Consider the following 19201-nt stretch of genomic DNA (forward strand, 5'->3'; position numbering starts at 1 on the left):
TGCCTTGTAGTTACTCTCTCTGGGTTGTGTTCTGTTAACCATTCCCTCTCCTTGCCCTCAAAAATCTAAAATCTTTAGAAGCTTTCCCACTGTCATTAGCATGAGATGGGGGTAGGGAAGCTGCACTATTCCTACCTGACTTCCTTTAATCCTATTTACACTTTTTAAGTAACTTCTTTGTTAAATCCTCCTCAATTAATTATCTTTTGTGGTGCCATCTTTTCTCTGGCAGGAGCCTGACTAATTAATTTATGGATTCATATTTTTCACACCTGAGTTTGTGGATTCAAAACCCTTACATGTGCCACTTTTTTCTGTAAATACCAAAAACCCTTGTGCAGTTTCTATTAAGGACTCTGAGTAGATTATAACTCCTAGCACTGAAGCCTAATCATTTTGAGATTTTTGACTGAAAGTCCCACATTCCAGGGAAGGTCTCAGTCCCAGGCAAATCGAATGGTTGATGAACCTAGTTATGACTCTGGTGGTCATAACCTAGTTATGACTTGGGTGTGCATGCAAAGAAGTCCCTAGTGACTTGTGTCTAGTGGAGTATGATGAGACAGAGTTTGAAAATTACTGCACAATTCTACGTATAAGATTATCCAGAAGATGAAAGAAATTAGGATAAATGCAACCCTGCCGAACAACTGTTTCAAAATACTTTTTAAAAAAGTATATAAATCTATTGTCACATTTTTATCTTACATAAAATATATTATCTCTCAATACTAACATGCACAAAATGCTATAATATTATAAAGATATTTTATTTTATTTTTTAAATATATTTTATTGGTTTTTTAGAGAGGAAGGGAGAGGGATAGAGAGTTAGAAACATCCATGAGAGAGAAACATCCATCAGCTGCCTCCTGCACATCTCCTACTGGGGATGTGCCCGCAACCCAGGTACATGCCCTTGACCGGAATCGAACCTGGGACCTTTCAGTCCGCAGTCCGATGCTCTATCCACTGAGCCAAACCAGTTTCGGCTAAAGATATTTTAAAGTAAAGGTATAATTTGTAGGATTGAAAATATCTGTAAAATAACACACTTTATACACGATGCTTACATTCTGTAAAATTAATAAATTTGTAAGAATGATTACTAAAGAATTTACCTGGTCATGAAAATAACTTACAGCAAAGCCTCCTCCTTCATTTCACGTTAATATTCCCTTTGAAGGTTTCAAAGAGCTTCACAAATCTCAGGCCACTAGAAAGAAAGGATTTCATCTATTTGCACCATAAATTGCACAGCAAAACCTTCATCACGTGTTTACTGAAAAATGCTGGGCTGGATGATAAGGATAGTGTAGCATAGATCCCAGGGGCCTCCAATGCTTACCTAATACTTTTTAGTGGGTCATGGATATAAGACCCTCATTTCAGAATGATTAAAAATTCAACTACTGCCCTAACCAGTTTGGCTCAGTGGATAGAGCGTCAGCCTGCAGACTCAAGGGTCCCAGGTTCAATTCCGGTCAAGGGCATGTACCTTGGTTGTGGGCACATCCCCAGTAGGGTGTGTGCAGGAGGCAGCTGATCAATGTTTCTCTCTCATCGATGTTTCTAACTCTCTATCCCTCTCCCTTCCTCTCTGTAAAAAAAAAAAATCAATAAAATATATCTTAAAAAAAAAAGATCATCATTCTCCCCTTAAAAATAAATAAATAAAATAAAAATTTTAAAAAAATTCAACTACTTCTTAAAGGTGGAGGAGCAGTGTTGTCAGAATCCTGGGTACAAGGTGAAAATGATCCTCCATACCTAGACTTGACTTTGGAGGCATGGTTTATCATGTTGAAACAGATGACAGAGCTGGGAAAGGTCAAGCAGCTTGTGATGGAAATGATTACCAGAAACTAAGAGTGCTTTTCGGAGATATAGTTTCCATCCCAAGAGGAAAGGCAGTTGTATCTTGGATGAGGCTAATTTGAGCTGGCAGGGAGCTGAAAAAGAACACAATCTGTGGAATGTCTGAGGAAGTCAACCTGAAGAGGCCACTAGTGCTCCCACGTAAAACACGTCAGTGGCCGTGGTGGAAGGCACTTGAGAGCTGGCTCCAGGGCCTGCGATGTGAGAATACAGTGGGTAAAACTAAGTGTTGCCAGAGTTTAGGAAAAGATGACCATATAGTAGTCCTCCCTTATCTGCAGTTTTGCTTTCCATACTCAGTTACCCTGCAGTCAATAGCGGTCCGAAATTATTAAATGGAAGATTCTAGAAACAAACAATTCATACATTTTTAAAAATTTATCGATTTGAGAGAGAGAAACATTGATTTTGTTGTTGTTGTTTCACTTATGTCTGCATTCATTGGTTGTTTCTTGTATGTGCCCTGACCGGAAATCGAACCCACAACCTTGGTGTAGCAGGACAATGTTCTAACCAACTGAGCTATAAGTTTTAAATGGGATGATGTTCTGAGTAGCATGATGGAATTTTGCACCATCCTGCTCTGTCCGGCCCGGGCATGTGCGTCATCCCTTTGTCCAACATATCCCATTTATCAGAGAAAGAGAGAGAGACCACATTCACATAACTTTCGTTACAGTATATTGTTATAATTGTTCTAGTGTATTATCAGTTATTGTTGTTAACCTCCTACTGTGCCTAACTAATGAATTAAACTTTACCATAGGTGTATGTGTATAGGAAAAACATAGTATATATAGGGTTGGGTACGATCTGTGGTTAAAGCATTCACTGGTGGTCTTGGCACATATCCCCAGAGATAAGGAGGGACTGGTGTATTCATAGTAAAGTTAGAGACTTTGTTACAAAGAACCTACCCTCAGATCCTGGAGAAGAGTGTCGCTGACCCACTTAGCACAGGTGTGAGCAGGAGCCAGGATAAGCATCTTTCCCTGTGAGGAACTCAACCTGACTGGACTCAGTTCCTTTCAACCTTCTCCCAAGTAGGGGAGCTGGTGAAAAGGGGGAAAGAAGAAGCAGCTGTTTCCTTCAACAAGGTCGGAAACATGGGTCCTTTTCAGGCAATTGGCCCAAACCCTGCAAGGGCGTAGGTCAATTTCTTCGCTTTGCTTCCACGTCTTCCCTATAAGTCTTCCTTTAGCTCAGTGGTTCTCAACCTTCTGGCCCTTTAAATACAGTTCCTCATGTTGTGACCCAACCAGAAAATTATTTCCGTTGCTACTTCATAGCTGTAATGTTGCTACTGTTATGAATCGTAATGTAAATATCTGATATGCTGGATGGTCTTAGGCGACCGCTGCTTAGCTCCTGTCTCCTAACCACTTCTGGTTTGGCTCTGCTGGATTCAAATCAACTTTTGCTCAGATAACCTCCAAAACATTTTTAATGTGCCTCAGTTTGTCTTTTAACACCCCACACAGCTGCTCTGTTATCTGAAGACTTCAAGTTATCTGGGCTTAATACAAACTCGGAACCAGCTCTGACAATGGGAAGATTTGGGGCTATCCTGGGAGGAAGACATTTTTCCAAGAGGGCTCAGGTCCTGAAAGGGACAGGCAGGACATGTCCCCTGTGCTCAGCTAACATAGTTAGCTCTTGGGGAAATATTACTGTGATATTGTGATTTATAATCATAAATACATATTTGGTTTTCCTCCCCATTCCTGGCACAGAACTCCTTAAACTCTTCCAACTGCCTAAGTGATGAAAGCAGTGAAGCTGTCTTTTGCTGTTCATAACAAGCCCCTTTAACCACATCGGAGTTTATGTTAACGAAGTGGCTGTTGGAAAGCTCCTAGGTCACCGAAGGAAGGATGGGGGCTGGTTGCCAGGGAAGCCGACCATGTCATTAGAGGGTTGGAACATTCAGTCCCACTCCTAACCTCTGGGGAGGAGAGAGAGGAAATTGAGTTCAACCACCAATTGGCCAAAGATGTAATCAATCATGTCAATGTAATGTCGACTCCATAAAACCCCCGAAAGAGTGGGGTTTGGAGAGTTTCTTGTTTGCAGGGCAAAAATGCCGGGAAGGTGGTGCACCCCAAACTTCAAGGGGACAGATGCTCCTGTGCTCCGGACTCTTCCGGACTTTGCTCTGTGTGCCTCTTCATCTGTCCGTTCCTTCAGATCCCATTCATATCCTTTGTAATACGCTGGGAATCTAGTAAGAAAACTGATTTCCTAAGTTCTTTAAGCTAAGTAGCTTGTAGCGAATTAGTCAAACCTGAGGAGGGGGTCAGGGGAACCTTAGATCTAATGGAGAAGTGGTGGTGATACAGTGGGGAATGAAGAACACCTTGACCAAGTGATCTGGATTAATACCACCAGCGAGAGGCAGGTGGAGAGCTTGTGCGTCCAGATGAGCTTCCCATGAAAGACACAGCATCATCGAGGTAAGGAATGTATTAAAAGGAGGGAAGACTATTTTTTAAACATGCCAATGTTATAAAAGGCAACGGAAAGCTGTGGGAATATTCCAAATTAAAGAAAGCTAAAAAGATCAGACAACTAAATGCAGTATTAGGTTAGGTGTCTGTGCCGCAGGAGAAAAAAATGCTATCAAAAACATTTTTGCCTTAATTCAAAAATGTGAAATTCAGACCGTCAAATAGATAAAAAGTATGATATCAATGTTAAAGGTATTGAAGTTGCTAACTGCTCTGGGGTTACATAAGAGATAATCATGATCCTTAGGAAATACACACTGAAAAGTTTAGGGGTAAAAGACCATGATTTATGTAACTTGCTCTCAAATGGGTGAGGCAAAAAGAGAAAATAGCAAAGCAAATGGGGTATAATGTTAATAAGTGAATCTGGGTAAAAGGTATGTGGGTTATTTTTTTACTACTCATAGTTACAACTTTTCTGTATGTTTGAAATTATTTGCTAATGAAAAGTTAAAATGATTTTCAGAACATGCTTTTTGTTCTTCTGGCTTTTTATGTACATTTTTTAAAATTTCATTTTATTGCTTAAAGCATTACAAAGAGTAGTACATATGTCTCCTTTGTCCCCCCATTTTTCTTCCCCTGGCCTCCCCTACCCCCCCGTATCTTGTGTCCATTGGTTATGCTTAGATGCATGCATACAGTGCTTCGGTTGATCTCTTACCTCCCCCGCCCCAACCCTCCCCAGCCTTCCCACTGTAGTTTGACAGTCTGTTTGATGCTGCTCAGCCTCTGTATCTATTTTTGTTCATCAGTTTATAATGTTCTTTATTATCCAAAAATGAGTGAGATCATGTGGTATTTTTCTTTCATTGACTGGCTTATTTCACTTAGCATAATGCTCCCCAGTTCCATCCATGCTGTTGTAAGAATTCCTTCTTTTTTATAGCAGCGTAGTATTCCATTGTGCAGATGTACCAGAGTTTTTAATCTATTTATCTGCTGATGGGCATTTAAGCTGTTTCCAGATCTTAGCTATGGTGAATTGTGCTGCTATGAACATAGAGGTGCATATATCCTTTCTGATTGGTGTTTCTGGTTTCTTGGGATATGTTCCTAGAAGTGGGATCACTGGGTCAAATGGGAGTTCCATTTTTAACTTTTTGAGGAAACTCCATACTGTCTTCCACAGTGGCTGCACCAGTCTGCATTCCCACAGCAGTGCATGAGGATTCCTTTTTCTCCACATCCTCGCCAGCGCTTATTGTTTGTTGATTTGTTGATGATAGCCAGTCTGACAGGTGTGAGATGGTACCTCATTGTTGTTTTGATTTGCATCTCTCAGATGATTAGTGACTTTGAGCATGTTTTTATATGTCTCTCAGCCTTATGTATGTCCTCTTTCAGAAAGTGTCAATTTAGGTCCTTTGCCCATTTTTTGATTGGATTGTTTATCTTCCTTTTGTTAAGTTGTATGAGTTCCCTGTAAATTTTGGAGATTAAACCCTTATCAGAGATAACATTAGCAAATATGTTCTCCCATGCAGTGGGCTTTCTTGTTGTGGTGTTGATGTTTTTTTTGTTTTGTTTTGTTTTGTTTTTTGCTGTGCAGAAGCTTTTTATTTTGATGTAGTCCCATTTGTTTATTTTCTCCTTAGTTTCCATTGTCCTAGGAGCTGTATCAGTAAAGATATTGCTATGACAAATGTCTGCTATTTTGCTGCCTATGGCTTCTTCTAAGATTTTTATGGTTTCCCATCCTACATTTAAGTCCTTTATCCATTTTGAGTTTATTTTTGTGTATGGTGTAAGTTGGTGATCTAGTTTCATTTTTTTTGCAAGTATCTGTCCAGTTTTCCTAACACCATTTATTGAAGAGACTGTCTTGTCTCCATTGTGTGCTCTTGCCTCCTTTGTCAAATATTAATTGAGCATACTGGCTTGTGTCAATTTCTAGGTTCTCTGTTCTGTTCCACCTGTCTATATGTCTGTTCTGGTGCCAGTACCAGGCAGTTTTGAGAACCGTGGCTTGGTCATATACCTTGATATCTGGTATTGTGATTCCTCCTACATTGTTTTTTCTCAAGATTGCTGCAGCTATTTGGGGCCTTTTTTTTTATTCCAGGTGAATTTTTGGAGAGTTTGTTCTAGGTCTTTGAAGTATGCCATTGGTATTTTAATGGGGATTGCGTTGAATTTATAGATTGCTTTGGGTAGTATGGACATTTTAATGATGTTGATTCTTGTACATTTTTTATCACATAGCCAAATACATATTTTGTCGTTACAAATCAAGTTGACTTTTACAATGTATTATTCTATCCATTGCCATGATAAAACCACAGAGGCAGGCCCTGACGAGGAGTCAGTGCACCAACAGCAGCAGGTCTCCAAGCAGACAGTATGGCATCTCTGAAATTAATTATGATTTTACTGTCACTTGGTTGGGTGGAGATAGGAGCAAATTGAGGGTGATGAAGTGAAGAGCCTAATGTGAATATCTTACTACATTTAAGCACCCAAACTAAAATGTTCAACACATTATATATAATAAATATGGGTCATTATACATTTGACATATGTGTCACTTATCCATCTTAATATATGTCAGATTTGTAATTTGTGCAGTATCTAATATATATCAGAGATCTAATAAAATTCCAAGATCACTGAGAAAACAACATATTTTACTAATTCCTGTTGGGAAGTTACAGTACTTGTGACCAAACAGCCAAAGAGATCCTAGTTAGGAGAAAGACTCCACTACTGTTTGTCCGCTCTTCAGAAAATAACCAACTCAATTGAGGCCTCTTCTTACTATCTGTAAAGGGCTATAACTTCTGAGAATAGCTCTGAGGAGTAGCTTGTAAAGAAAAGTGTAAAAGACTTCAATGAGTTAGGAGTACCTCATAAAACAGAGTTCATAATGACAGGGTATCTCTGTCCCACACAGCACTACAGCACTTTAGTCTCGGATTGTAAAGGGTGGAATGGGGGGCGGGGGGGGGGGGGGCAATTGTGAAGACCTGCTGCCTGCAGGAGGCAGTAAAGAGCTTCACATAATACAGTATTGTACGTGAACATTGTGACAGTAAAGATGTAAGTTACTGTTATTATTTGGGGGGCATAATTCCCGGAGCAAAGCACAATGTACCCAAGTAGAATCAAAGGGATAATGAAACAAAATTTTAGAACAGCTACCAAAAGGTAGACACTCAAATAGCTCAGGAGGGTTGATTTACATGCTTAAAATTCCCAGAGTTTGACTCAGCATGTCCTTTCCTTGCTCCTTTAAACACTTTCCCTCTCTCCCAGCGCCTGGTCCACCTTCAGCACCATTAGTATCTCTTTACTTTCATCTGACATGTGGACAGAAAGCTGTCTGTCACCAGTCAGAATTGATTTATTTATACTAAAAGCTTCTCCTATGCTCCGCTAGACTGAAATGCTACCAAATAGAAATTCATACATTTCAGTGAGGGTACTTTTGGCAAATAGATTTCCTGTTTGTGCAAACTTCAGTTGGTCGGTGATGGCTGCCGGGCCTGCCTGGGTGAGAAGGACTCTGGGGTAAGAGCTTGTCGGAGCTCAGCATGGAGGAGAACCTTGATGGATGAGTGATGACTAGCATGGTTGGATAAGGTGTGAGTGGGGGCCTTCCTGGCTCAGATCTGACATTCTCAGTAAATGTATTGCCTCCTCTAGAAACCCTCTTTTTATTCACAGGTTGTCATGTCTCCATGCATTTTTACAGATTGGAATTCCCTTTCCCCTTCTATACATTTGAGAGCTTTCATGATTCCGACTGCGTTCAAACGTGACTTTCCCTATGAAGCCCTCCCTGGCTTCTCCAAGCACCTCCCAAGATCACTAGACGGTGAGCCTCTGCGAATCTGCTTCTTGGTCTCTTCACCAATCTCGGCAGCACCAGCAGAGTGTCTGACTACAGGCAGGCATCAAAAGAATGAGTAAACACATACTAACTCTCGAGAAAAATTACAATGGGGGGGGGGTGGTTAGGAGAAAACAAGTAGTATTTAATATTGAAAACTGAGTGTGAAAACAACCAAAAAAAATGACTTAGAGCATTGTGGGGATTTGGAGACCAAGAAAACTTTGTGAATAAGGCACAGAATCATGAAGGAAATTATATTAGAGTTACACCTTGACAAATAGATAATATTTTACTGGGAGAGGTGACAGGTATTTATCTCCTCGTGAAGAGAGAGTAGGGGAGGATAAAATGCCCTCCAAAAGCATTTTTATCATCTGTATCATTGACAACAAAATATAGACTACTCGATTATGCTATCAAACAAATTCTTTTGTATCAAATAGACTAGAGAACATGGAGACAAAGGGAGAATAAATATGAACTGCCGGGGTCCAGCCCCAGCGGTCCAGGGGTTCCCAAAGGTGTGGACGGAGTCAGCGAAGAATGAAGGACACGGAGACAGTATTCAGATGATCAGCATAGCCAGGTTCTCTCTTTATTCTCCGTGGATCTTCCTGTGCCTGGCTGAGGCCACAGAGAGAGATCCAGAGGCAAGCTGAGCCTTTATTTTATAGTCAGAGGTAAGCAAGGTAGTGGTTAGCATAGTTACACTGTTCTTATGAGTTTCACTTGTTTGGGCAGCACTTGCTGCACATCCCTCAGCCCACTAGCTTCCCAGATAAGATCTAGGGAGCGTCATAAGGTCAAGTCTAATTATGCTAAGAGGACTGTGCCCTCTAAGCTGGGACTTGTTTGTGACTTTGCCAACAGGTCAGTCCAAGGCTTAACCCTATAGCCGCGCCCTACAATGAACAATTTCCATAATTCCTAATAGTTTTCTGGCTCTCGGTTCTAATTTTCTGTACCACTTAAAAGAACTTCTTATCTTTGGGTCCTTCATCTCATTGAGAAACCATCCTTTTTTTCCTTTAACCAAGTTTGAAATGAAACTTTATTATTTGATTAAGATGTCAGCCAATGAAGAAATGTTCCTACTTTATTTAAGTGGCAGAAATCATTGATGCTGAACTTGGGGTCTTAAACATATAATACAGTGAACAGATAATATGTTGTAGAATTGTGCATCTGAAACATATGTATTTATGTTTCAGATGTATAATTTTGTCACCCCAGTAAATTCAACAAAAAACAGAAGGAAACAAAAATAAATGAGCTACCCTGAAATAAACCTTAAAATTGAAATTGCTATTAGTGATCAAACCACTCTTTAATAATGTCTGGGAAAGTTATGTATATTGTCCCATGCTAAAAATGAATCCATCTTTTAAGTGGCTCTTCGGTTATAAAGAAAAAAGCAAACATCTCATTTCTATATCAGTGAGGAGGGTGGTTAGGAAGGAAGGTCGCTTGTGTTAATCAAATGGGTCTCCTTCAGAGCTCGGCAAGGGTGGTGAGACGACCTTGGGCCTTGACCAGAGACGCTAAGTTTTGAATTCTGGCTCTACCGCTTACTGGCTCTGTCACCTTGGGTAATTTACTTGATTTCTGTCTTCCTAGTTTATTTTTTTCAAATATGCTTTTGTTTTCATTGAGAAAGGAAGAAAGAGGGATAGAGAGATAGAAACGTTGATGAGAGAGAAACATCATCGATCGGCTGCCTCCTGCATACCCCCTACTGGGGATGGAGACTGCCACCCTTGGCATGTGCCCTGAGTGGGAACCTCTTGGTTCCTGGGCCGACGCTCAACCACTGAGCAACACAGGCCAGGCTGTCTTTCTAGTTTCCTCTGTAAAATGAGGATGAGGATGGAAAAGTCTCCTTTGCATGACGGTGAGGATTGCAAGGGTTCTAGATCATAGTTGATTCTCCTGTGGGAGCCCTCAGCACTGTCCCGCTGTGCGTACAGCCTTTGTTCTCCCAGCTCCTCCAGAGTCAGTGACATCATAAAAACACAGGAAGGGAAATCTGTAAACATTAGTCATGGAACAAGTCTGTTTCTGAGAATCCGACTCAGAATTTACTTTTACTTCACGGTTGTTGCCACCTTGTGGATTTTTTGGGTAATGAGATTCAGTCTGAGAGTAAAAGAGGGCTTACTGTTACGTTAGTTGTCACTGTGGGCACGCTCTTCTCCGTGTTGGCTTGTAAAGTTTGAATGTAGTGCTGAGAGCAGGAATAAGATCATTAACCTGCCTTCCTCCATAGATCCCTCTCCTCCCCAGTTTGCAAATATAAAAAACTGAATCCCAAATAATTTGAATCCTCCTGACTTCCAATTAAGCATACTTCTCATTTACACAATTAGATGATAGATGATTGTATTTGCAATTAGCTGACGGCTATATTCTCACTTCTTTTATAGGCAGTAGTTAACTGATCAATTAATTTGCCTTATTGCACTGTATTTACATGTGATCCCACTCTCTTCTGGTCTATTTCCTGGGTGCTTTCAATTTTCTTTCTTTAGAAGCATTTTCTTATCATTCTTTTGTGTGTGTGTGTGTGTGTGTGTGTGTGTAAGCATTGGGTGAAAGTTCAATATCCTGTCTCTATTTGCTCAATATTCCTTGTGAATTTTCCATCTTTGTGTATTCCTCTTGGCTTCCTGCCCTACCCCTCCACTTCTCTGATGTTATGCAAAAACCCCATTACTTCTACGTAAATTCAAGTTCCATCTACTTCTGAGCCTTTCAGGCCACAGTGGCTCATGCTACCTCTTTTGGGACTCGTATCATTGACTCACGTAAGTTGTTTTGATGGGCATATCATTATTTCTTTAGCTAGACTATGGCCTCTCTGTAAGCAAAAATGATGTCTTAAGAGCACTTGAGTTCCCAATATATATGTGAATGATTAACATGTATTTCCTGGTCCATTATGGGTGTCCCTACTTTAGCTTCTGTTTTCTATCCCATTTCCATCTTTCCAAACAAGCAGAAAACAACAACCAAGAAAACAAAAAGATGGCCTACTTAAGTATTAACAGATTGTTGCTTTTCATTTCTACTGCTTTTTACTTGTGGCAACCTGTTTTCTAATTTGTGCAAATGTGTGCATGCTGAGTGTGTGTCTATGCAAAAGGCATGTGTGTGTGTGCGTGTGTGAGTGAGTGATTTCCCCCATAACTTCCAGATCTGAGCAACTTAACTATGGGTATTTTTAGGGATGAATCTGTGTTCAAGATGCTTTATTTTACTAAAGTTTTCTTTTTTTACTTCTTAGAGACAACTGATGGTATCACTTTAAAACAAATTCTCAGGATGAGATTTTTGGGACTAAATGTTGCAAACATATTAAAAGTTGGTTTATAGTTATGAATTCTCAGATCATTTTTTCTCATTCCCCTTATTTCCAGGGTTGAAATTTGTTCTTCCCTTTTCCTGAGGAGAGGTTTTTAGTTTAAAATGTGTTTTTAATTCACCTTGTCAATGAGGGTATAGCCTTCTTGTATCCAGGTGTGTGTACATGGTGGTGGTGTGTGTGGGGGGGGAGGGGGATAGGGTTCCATTAATAGTCTCCAACTTCACTAATGACTATTCACTAGTGGACATGAGTGAGTGCTCGTTTTTGTGCCTGGGCTATAAAGTAGAAGCTCTGGTTGAGCACGTTCCCTTACTTCCTTCCCTGGATTTTGGTCTTACTTTATTTTGTTAAATCTCTAAGCATGTCCTTTGATTTTTGCTAGTTCAGTTAAGTGTTGAAAAATACTGTTTTCAAGTTCCATCTAGAATCCTCAGTTACTTGAATTGGGATGGTTGTCTTTGATGGGATTAATGATCACTTACTTATTTAATCTATTAGATACAATTTAGAATCAATTTATAAATTTCACAGAAAAATTGTCTTATGATTTTGGCTTTAGGATTTTATCAAATTCAGGAAAACTTTATTATCTTTACTTAATATTTTTCTTCTTCTTAAATATGGTTTATCATTCCATTTGTTTATATCTTCATTATGTCCTTCAGTAATATTTATTTTTTTAAAATATATTCTATTGACTTTTTACAGAGAGGAAGGGAGAAGGATAGAGAGTTAGAAACATTGATGAGAGAGAGACATCGATCAGCTGCCTCCTGCACACCTCCTACTGGGGATGTGCCCGCAACCAAGGTACATGCCCTTGATTGGAATTTAACCTGGGACCTTTCAGTCCTCAGGCCAACGCTTTATCCACTGAGCCAAACCAGTTAGGGCTATGTTTTTCTTTTAAAGCTCTTACATTGAGGGTTTGTAAACATGTTTTAACTTTCATTTTGTATCAATTATTGCTGTATAAATAGCTAACACTTACATAGTACTTACTATGTGCCAGGCATAATTTTAAGTTCTTTAGTATTTTTTTTTTTTTTACCTTGTGAACTTATTAACTTGAATAGTCTGTCACTTGACTCCCATTGAAAGTCCTAAGCTCTTTAAATCTAATCGTCAGTATAATATTTTGAGGGCAGAACTATAATTAAGAATATTGTACAGATGAGAAACGAAGTGATGGAGTGATTAAATAATTTCAAAAGTGACACAACTAGCTTTTCACCTATAGTTATTGACTTTCCCTTGCTTTCTTTTTAACATCAATAATGTATGCCTTTTACTGTTCATTTACCTTTTTTATTGATGTTTTATTTGGTGCCTCTCTTTAATACAATTGTTTGGGCTTTTTTCCCTGTGTGTTTTATTAGCCTTGATTGTAGGCTTATATTTACATTTGACTGTGGACACTTTTTAAATTTACTGTTGCCTGACTCCAATGTTGGAATGGAGACAGTTGGCATCTTTAAGTATAAAATCTTACACTCATTCCTATGAGAATTTTTCCATTCCTTTTGGGTGTTGCCAGCTACCTGGAACATTGTGGTGCCTCTGTGACTCAGTTATTCATGCTAACTTCTCCAGTCTGGAAGAAGATATTGAAGTGTTTACTGCTTTACACTGTGTGTGTGTGCGTGTGTGTGTGTGTGTGTGAGAGAGAGAGAGAGAGAGAGAGAGAGAGAGAGAGAGAGAAATGTTTGTGTTTGCCTAGGAGGTGTGGAAGCAAGACCAGCCTGCCCGACTGCTTTACATTCCATCTCTAAGCAGTCACCCTAATGGGTTGTTCTTGGCTCCCTAAACCTCTTTATTTTCATTCATTATGACTCAGAAGAGTCTTAAGAAATAATATCACATTTTCTCTGGTGTCTATCTTTCAGCCAAATTTTCTTCCTCAATTTAATCCTGTCAGATTTCTATCTTTTAGACATATATAAACTTTTTCAGTTTTCTAATGATACTTTGTTTTTGCCAGTATGGTTCATGCTTTATTCCTTATTTTTAAATTCATTTTCAAACAGTTGTAAGGTGAAGTTTGCGTCAGTTTCTCATTCTGTTACTAATACCCACTTATTAAGATTAATACCCAATTATTAATCATTTTCCTCATTTCTAGCTTCTCCTTATTGGCTCTATTGTTAGTAAAACATATATTAATAATACCATTAATGAAAGAATATTTATAATCAGCAATTTCTGAACAATACATAAATCACACAAATACTGAATTGAATAAAACGTTATCACAGACCAGTTGGCATGGTTCAGCGGTTGAACGTCAACCTATGAATGAGGAGATCATGGTTCGATTCCCGGTCAAGGCACATGCCTGGGTTGCGGGCTCAATCCCCAGTGTGAAGCATGCAGGAGGCAGCCAATCAATGATTCTCTCTCATCATTGATGTTTCTCTCTCTCTCTCTCTCTCTCTCTCTCTCTCTCTCTCTCTGTCTCTCTCTCTCTCTCTCTCCCTTCCTCTCTGAAATCAATAAAAAAAATATATATCCTAATATATAAAAACCCTGGGTCTGTCACATCCACAACAACCAGAGGCTCGACCTAACACCCAGGCTGCGTGCAGTAGGCTCCAGTGGGTGGGGACTTGTGGCAGCGGAGATAGGGATGGATGTGGCAGGGCCAACACTCACACTCACTCACAACCACACACACACACAGATACACACAGTGCCCACCAGCTCACAGCCTTTTCTCCCTTTCTTTCTCTCCCTCCCACCATGTTCTCCCAGCCTCTCTCAGAATGAGGAAACAAAACAGACTGAGCCTAAAGAGGCCTGGATGGAAGGGAGGGCGGGGAAGAGGGTGGAGCAGCCCCCACTGGCTCCGCCCCCTCCCAGCCAGGAAAGAGGAAGAAGAAGACAGGGAGGCCTGGAGGACTGCTGAGAAAAACAAAGAGAGACAGAGACTGAGGGAGATCAGGCCAGCAGGGATGGGCAGTTGGGAGCAAGATCAGGCTGGCAGGGGAGAGCAGTTAGGGGCGATCAGACAGGCAGGAACAGGTAGTTAGGGGCAATCAGGCAGGCAGGCAGGTGAGCGGTTAGGAGCCAGCGGTCCCAGATTGCAAGAGGGATGTCCGACATCCCCCAAGGGGTCCCTGATTAGAGAGGGTGCAAGTTGGGCTGAGGGAACCCCCCCATGTATGAATTTTGTGCACCAGGCCACTAATACACACACACACACACACACACACACATGCCTAAGCAACCATCCAACTGTCCGACTGTCTGACCAGTAGCTATGACATGGAATGATCACCAGGGGGAAGACACTCAACGCAGTACCTGCCGAGCTGTGGTGACTTGGCAGCTGCGATTCTGGGTGACACCCCCAGAACCAGAGAGGAGGGAGCCCGATTCCAGCATTCATCACCTGAGAACTGCCCTCTCGCAATCCAGGACCCCTCAGGGGATGTTGGAGAGCCGTTTCATCCCAATTCCTGCAGGCCAGGCCGAGGGACCCCACCAATGCCTGAGTCCATGCACCAGGCCTCTAGTATTTTATATAGAAAAGTTATCACAAGCCTATAAAAATTGATATCAGTTTGTATTTTTCAGAACATTCATAAATTTTCTCCACAGTCTGAGATAATGATTACAATTTCAAGTTGAAAAAAACATGTCCAAGAATGAACTGAGTTTCACACTACTATTATACAACAGAGAGAGACTCCATTCCCTGAATAGCAATGATTTGGGCAACTGGGCAAGCTCTGATGACTTGGACAACTATTCTACTTCAATTACTTGGACAACTAGTCAACCCCAATGACTTGGACAACTGGTCAATTTCTAATGATTTGGACAAGTACTCAGCACCTAATTACTTGGACAACTGATCAACCCCTAGAGAGGCAGCAATCAGAACTTGGATTCTTTTTCTCTTTTCACTTCTTTCTTTTTCTCTTACTATTTTCAGTTGTCTTTTTCTCTGTTCTTCTATTTCTTTATTTCCCACTTGAAAAATATAATGGTTTACTTACAAATCAGAACCACAGATCTACAACAATCCTTTGTTTCAATTACATTACAAGAACCAAAGGTGGGAAAGCAAGGTGGTTTCCTCAAATTCACACTCAGGTCAATGACATAGATTAAATTTAAGTATCTAACTACCAATCCATAGTTCATTTGCTCTGAACTATCTCAGGGAATCTTAGAACCAAAATGCTCATCTGGAAACTGGTTAGCTTTATTCTTTAGAAAGTTGAAAAGATGTTAAGCTAAGCTCACAACAGCTTTCCTTTTCAGTTGGTAAGAGATAAGAATTACCTGTGCAATGTAGTACACACATTGTATATGCAATGCCCTGCATTTAGTACATGCATTCTAAGTTCAACAGATAAGTCTAAAGAGTCTTGCAGGAAGATGACCTTGTCTATCCTATAAAATAAATTACCTTAAATATATATAAGCAAATTAGTTTTAAAATTATTTTACAATATTCACGTGGGTAAAGTGTGAGAAAATGGAAACTCACAACCACTAATAGATGAATAAATTAGTATGGTCTTTGGGGGCACTATTTAGTATAACTTAAAATGCATTATCTAACAAAGCACATATGGAATCTATATGCTGAAAATTAAAAAAGGCTGATGGAAGAAATTGAAGAAAGCACATATAAATGGAGAGATGTATTGTGTTCATATCAGAAGAATTCAAACATGTCAGTGCTCTTCAATGTGATCTAAAAAATTAGCACAAGTCCAATCAAAATGCCAGCAGGATTTTTTATAGAGGTAAGCACGTTCAGAAATTCACAGGGAAAGGCAATAGAACTAGAATAGTTAAAACAATTTTTAAAAGAAGAAAAAAAGTGAGAAATTACAGTACTCAATTTTAAGATTTCCTGTAAAGAGACAGTAATTATGATGGTGGGTATTGGTGAAGGAATAAACACATCAATCAATGGAGTAGGATACAATTGAGAAACAGACCCATACAAATATGGCACATTAATTTTCAACAAATGTGCAAAAGCAATTCAATCGTACTGTAACAGAATGTCCATGTGTAAAAAGAGACTTTGATCCATACCTTTTGACATATGTAAAAATTAACTCAGAATGATTATAGATCTAAATTAAAAGATAAAACTGTGACACTTTTAGAAAAAATAGAAGAAAAATCTTTGAGCTGGGTTAGACAAAGACTTCTTCAATATGACACCAAAAACATGACCCATAAAAAGGGGGGCGTGGAAATAATTTACTTTCATCAAATTTCAAAACCTTTACTTTATAAGAGGCATTGCTAAAAGATTGGAAAGACAAGCTGTAAAGTTGATTAAAATATTTGCAAATCACATATCCAAAAAAATTTACATGTGGAATACATAAAGAGCTCTCAAAACTCAACAATAAGAAAACAAAAAACCCAATGTTCGCAAAAGAATAAAAAAAATTACCAAAATGTTCAATGTCATTAGTCATAGGAAAATATAAAACCACGGTGAGATATCACTACATATCTATTATAACAGCAAAAAAACTATTTAAATACTGACATACCAAGTACTGGTGATGCTACAGAGAAACTAGACATCCCATACATTACTGAAAATGCAAAGTAGCACACCATACTGGAAATCATTTGGAAGTTTCTTATAGACTTAAAGAGATATTACCTGCCGGGAGCCGGTCCATCCTTGCTGTTTCAAGGGACCTGGCATATATGGCATACGGTTCTTAATATGTTTGCTCACCTTCTTGGCGCTGTGTTTTAACCAAGGTCACCTCTCCGAGAAAGGTTGAATCCCCAGGTAGGGATTTTCCCCTGAAGTTAGGGAGGGGATGAACTCCTTAACTAAGTGCCAGGCGGGTAGTTAATCAATTTAACTACAAACAATCATGCTTAAGCTACATAATCTTTACTCCCTGGAATGGAGATAAGAAACGCCCTAACCTTTGTAATAGAAATTGACAGGATTAGAATCAACTGGTATAAATACAGATGTAACCAGACAGAGAGACAGAACTCAGACTCTAGAGACAGAAGACAGAACTGAGAACACAGGGCTTGGAAGACAGGACCAAGAGAGACAGAGCCTAGGCACAGAACCTACACAGAACGTTCTCTAGAGACAGAAGAACTTCGCTGGCGAGAGCATGCCGGAGGATCCTGGACAGAAACTGGCATCAGAACCTAGAGACAGAACCTAGCGAGAGAACATAGCAAAAGATCCTGGACTGAACCTGACTATAGAACATGGCAAGAGAACCTGACTAGAACCTGGTGACTGAACCTGACTGGAGTACCTGGACAGAACCTGGCTAGAGATCCTAAGCAGAACCTCTCTGGAGATCGAGACCAGAACCGGGCTGGAGATCCTGGCTAGGCTGCTGATCAGCTGAGCCCTGTCTCTGTGTCGTTCTTTCTTCGCCAACTCCGTCCGCACCTTTGGGGACCCCTGGACCTGCTGGGGTTGGACCCCGGCATCTGGCGCCCAAACAGGGACCCCTAGGTAAGCTCCCTGCACTCGGGACGGATAGGACTCCACCATAGGAAGAGGGTGGATAGTCTTCGCCGACTCCGTCCACACCTTTGGGAACCCCTGGAACAGGATTCCCCTAGGTTAGCCCTCCCCCCATTGAGAACCCCCACACTCGGGACGGATAGGACTCCACCAGGGTACTGCAGACCCCCCTATAGAGGATAAGTAGGGTAAGAAGGTGGATAGTACAGAACTTAGATTAAGAAGATGTGCCATACTGAGTCTAAAGAAAAAAGAGTCCGTATTGATCTTTTAACACATATGCTTGCTAGCAGAGGAATTAAGGTTACTCCCAGTCAGATGGAACATTTTATACAAGAAATACGTCCATGCTTTTCTGAGGAAGGAAAGGTGCTGGAAAGGTAAATGTAGAGGCATGGGAAAAGGTAGGCCCAAGGAGCCTTATCCTTAACCCCACTGCAGCCTTTCCACCCCGGGAAAGTGCAGAATTGGCAAGCTCTCCCTGGGGTGATAGATCAGGACTCAGGTAATAGCAGAAAGCGCCAAACCTACTCTTAAAATGGATACAAGAGAGCACTTCGGGTTTTTCTTTTTAATGCCTGCTTTTAAAAAATAAAAAAGGGGGAATTTGCCGGGAGCCGGTCCATCCTTGCTGTTTCAAGGGACCTGGCATATATGGCATATGGTTCTTAATATGTTTGCTCACCTTCTTGGTGCTGTGTTTTAACCAAGGTCACCTCTCCGAGAAAGGTTGAATCCCCAGGTAGGGATTTTCCCCTGAAGTTAGGGAGGGAATAAAACCTCTTAACTAAGTGCCAGGTGGGTAATTAATCATTTTAACTACAAACAATCATGCTTAAGCTACATAATCTTTACTCCCTGGAATGGAGATAAGAAACGCCCTAACCTTTGGAATAGAGATTGATAGGATTGGAATCAACTGCTATAAATACAGATATAACAAGACAGCAAGAGACAGAATTCAGAAGACAGAAAGACACAGAACTTAGGACACAGGGCTTGGAAGACAGGACCAAGAGAGACCGAGCCTAGGCACAGAACCTACACAGAACGTTCTCTAGAGACAGAAGAACTTCGCTGGCGAGAGCATGCCGGAGGATCCTGGACCGGGACTGGCCTCG

The 19201-nt window shown here is 40.4% G+C and overlaps 1 protein-coding gene across 2 annotated transcripts in view; it reads left to right on the forward strand.

Annotated features, from left to right (window-relative positions):
* The first annotated feature begins 3424 nt into the window (after nt 1–3424).
* Nucleotides 3425–19201, forward strand: part of LOC132226042 (guanyl-specific ribonuclease pgl-1-like) — a 36290-nt gene continuing 20513 nt past the window's right edge. For both annotated transcript variants that reach the window (XR_009451002.1, XR_009451004.1), the window contains exon 1: nt 3425–4331. The gene's annotated coding sequence lies outside the window, so the exon portion shown is untranslated. The remainder of the gene's footprint in view (nt 4332–19201) is intronic.

This window comes from Myotis daubentonii, chromosome 2 (genome assembly GCF_963259705.1).
Source record: "Myotis daubentonii chromosome 2, mMyoDau2.1, whole genome shotgun sequence".
In the NCBI taxonomy this organism is placed as follows: Eukaryota; Metazoa; Chordata; class Mammalia; order Chiroptera; family Vespertilionidae; genus Myotis; species Myotis daubentonii.